This window comes from Oncorhynchus keta, chromosome 22 (genome assembly GCF_023373465.1).
Source record: "Oncorhynchus keta strain PuntledgeMale-10-30-2019 chromosome 22, Oket_V2, whole genome shotgun sequence".
Classification (NCBI taxonomy): domain Eukaryota; kingdom Metazoa; phylum Chordata; class Actinopteri; order Salmoniformes; family Salmonidae; genus Oncorhynchus; species Oncorhynchus keta.
The window spans coordinates 55,482,708-55,486,171 of record NC_068442.1 but is presented as its reverse complement, the minus strand read 5'-3'; the positions used below and the strand labels follow the sequence as shown (position 1 = coordinate 55,486,171).

Here is a 3,464-nt window from a genome sequence, read left to right as displayed (position 1 = left end):
ATTTGAAATATGAATCATGAGTAAAGCTTTGGGAAAGAGGAAAACAGCTTGGTTTGTTGTCACATTGCGCCGTCTTGTGGTCAGAAATGCACATAGCATCTTCAAAGACCGTCCGGTATAAAGATAGGCAGAAACTGCTTCTCCAATAGAAATCCCCGATCACACTTCTCGGCGAACTCATGGTGATGTTGGCTAGCTAAGAGTCTAACGGTTGTCTCGTGTCAAATTAAGGATCTGCAGGCTGTCAAATCAAAGACCCTCCTTACAAATTAAGTTATTTTGGACGAAAATGTAAATGTGTCAGTTGTTCATTTTCACAAGTTTGGAGAAATAACATGTTCAACTAATTAAGACATTGGCTCGAGTCTAGGTTGTGAAAATTAACAACTAAGGAAGAATTTGTCACTTCTCTCATTGACAAACCCCAAACCCTGTCCTGATTGGTCTAAAGCGGATGTTGTGTTTGAATCAGATGGAGTAGAGATAAGAGTGAGAGGAACTGGAAGTGAGAGAAGCAATGTGGTCGTGGAATCTAGTAAATCCGAGCCGAGTTCTGAGTCTTTCTTTTTTGGTCGGAGCAAAGGGTTTTGGATCGATGTGTTGGGTTCTGACATTTTGAACATTGAGATATTAAATAAATGATAGAATCAAAGGTGAAAGTGAAGGGTTCTCTGTAGAAGGACAGATAGCTGTGGAATGTGTTGGGGGGACGGGAGGAGAGCACCGTGTTGATACAGGGGAGACAGATGGACATCTGTGGACTAGGTGAAGGAGGGGTTGAGGTCAGGACAGTGATGTGTTGATACAGGGGAGACAGGTGGACATCTGTGGATTAGGTGAAGGAGGGGTTGAGGTCAGGACAGTGATGTGTTGATACAGGGGAGACAGATGGACATCTGTGGATTAGGTGAAGGAGGGGTTGAGGTCAGGAGGTGAGGACAGAGATGTGTTGATACAGGGGAGACAGATGGACATCTGTGGATTAGGTGAAGGAGGGGTTGAGGTCAGGAGGTGAGGACAGAGATGTGTTGATACAGGGGAGACAGATGGACATCTGTGGATTAGGTGAAGGAGGGGTTGAGGTCAGGAGGTGAGGACAGAGATGTGTTGATACAGGGGAGACAGATGGACATCTGTGGACTAGGTGAAGGAGGGGTTGAGGTCAGGAGGTGAGGACAGTGATGTGTTGATACAGGGGAGACAGATGGACATCTGTGGACTAGGTGAAGGAGGGGTTGAGGTCAGGACAGTGATGTGTTGATACAGGGGAGACAGGTGGACATCTGTGGATTAGGTGAAGGAGGGGTTGAGGTCAGGAGGTGAGGACAGTGATGTGTTGATACAGGGGAGACAGATGGACATCTGTGGATTAGGTGAAGGAGGGGTTGAGGTCAGGAGGTGAGGACAGAGATGTGTTGATACAGGGGAGACAGATGGACATCTGTGGATTAGGTGAAGGAGGGTTGAGGTCAGGAGGTGAGGACAGAGATGTGTTGATACAGGGAGACAGATGGACATCTGTGGATTAGGTGAAGGAGGGTTGAGGTCAGGAGGTGAGGACAGCGATGTGTTGATACAGGGGAGACAGATGGACATCTGTGGACTAGGTGAAGGAGGGGTTGAGGTCAGGAGGTGAGGACAGAGATGTGTTGATACAGGGGAGACAGATGGACATCTGTGGATCAGGTGAAGGAGGGGTTGAGGTCAGGAGGTGAGGACAGTGATGTGTTGATACAGGGGAGACAGATGGACATCTGTGGACTAGGTGAAGGAATGGTTGAGGTCAGGACAGTGATGTGTTGATACAGGGGAGACAGGTGGACATCTGTGGATCAGGTGAAGGAGGGGTTGAGGTCAGGAGGTGAGGACAGCGATGTGTTGATACAGGGGAGACAGATGGACATCTGTGGATTAGGTGAAGGAGGGGTTGAGGTCAGGACGTGAGGACAGTGATGTGTTGATACAGGGGAGACAGATGGACATCTGTGGATTAGGTGAAGGAGGGGTTGAGGTCAGGACAGTGATGTGTTGATACAGGGGAGACAGATGGACATCTGTGGACTAGGGGAAGGAGGGGTTGAGGTCAGGAGGTGAGGACAGTGATGTGTTGATACAGGGGAGACAGGTGGACATCTGTGGACTAGGTGAAGGAGGGGTTGAGGTCAGGACAGTGATGTGTTGATACAGGGGAGACAGATGGACATCTGTGGATTAGGTGAAGGAGGGGTTGAGGTCAGGACAGTGATGTGTTGATACAGGGAGACAGATGGACATCTGTGGATTAGGTGAAGGAGGGGTTGAGGTCAGGAGATGTGAGGACAGTGATGTGTTGATACAGGGGTTAGACAGATGGACATCTGTGGATTAGGTGAAGGAGGGGTTAGGTCAGGAGGTGAGGACAGAGATGTGTTGATACAGGGAGACAGATGGACATCTGTGGATTAGGTCTTAAGGAGGGTTGAGGTCAGGAGGTGAGGACAGAGATGTGTTGATACAGGGAGACAGATGGACATCTGTGGATTAGGTGAAGGAAGGGTTGAGGTCAGGAGGTGAGGACAGATATCGTCATGTGTTGATATAATACAGGGGAGACAGATGGACATCTGTGGATTAGGTGAAGGAGGGGGTTGAGGTCAGGAGGTGAGGACAGAGATGTGTTGATACAGGGGAGACAGATGGACATCTGTGGATTAGGTGAAGGAGGGATATTGAGGTCAGGAGGTGAGGACAGTGATGTGTTGATACAGGGGAGACAGATGGACATCTGTGGACTTAGGTGAAGGAGGGGTTGAGGTCAGGAGGTGAGGACAGAATGTGTTGATACAGGGGAGACAGATGGACATCTGTGGATCAGGTGAAGGAGGGGTTGAGGTCTTATAAGGTGAGGACAGTGATGTGTTGATACAGGGAGACAGATGGACATCTGTGGACTAGGTGAAGGAATGGTTGAGGTCAGGAGATGTCCATTGATGTGTTGATACAGGGGATACAGATGGACATCTGTGGATTAGGTGAAGGAGGGTTGAGGTCAGGAGGTGAGGACTTATATACGATGTGTTGATCAGGGGAGACAGATGGACATCTGTGGATTAGGTGAAGGAGGGGTTGAGGTCTTAGGAGGTGAGGACAGTGATGTGTTGATACATGGGTTATGAGTCTTATAATACCAGATGGACATCTGTGGATTAGGTGAAGGAGGGGTTGAGGTCATAATACCAGATACCCATTGTCATGTGAGGACAGTGATGTGTTGATACAGGGGAGACAGATGGACATCTGTGGATGAAGTCTTGAAGGAGGGGTTGAGGTCAGGACAGAGTCATGTGTTGAAGTCTTATAATACAGATGGACATCTGTGGATTAGGTGAAGGAGGGGTTGAGGTCAGAACAGAGATGTGTTGATACAGGGAGACAGATGGACATCTGGGTATTAGGTTATAAGGAGGGGTTGAGGTCAGGAGGGT

At 48.6% G+C, this 3,464-nt stretch overlaps 1 long non-coding RNA gene across 2 annotated transcripts; it reads left to right on the top strand.

Moving 5' to 3' along the window:
• Nucleotides 1-866: 866 nt before the first annotated feature.
• On the top strand, nt 867-2,104 carry LOC127910838 (uncharacterized). 2 transcript variants are annotated; one of them, XR_008076302.1, is made up of 4 exons: nt 867-1,090; nt 1,320-1,452; nt 1,837-1,932; nt 2,083-2,104. It is a non-coding gene; the product is annotated as an uncharacterized LOC127910838 (long non-coding RNA). The 2 variants fall into 2 exon arrangements; XR_008076303.1 differs by lacking the exons at nt 1,837-1,932; nt 2,083-2,104 and adding an exon at nt 1,687-1,788.
• Nucleotides 2,105-3,464: the final 1,360 nt, after the last annotated feature.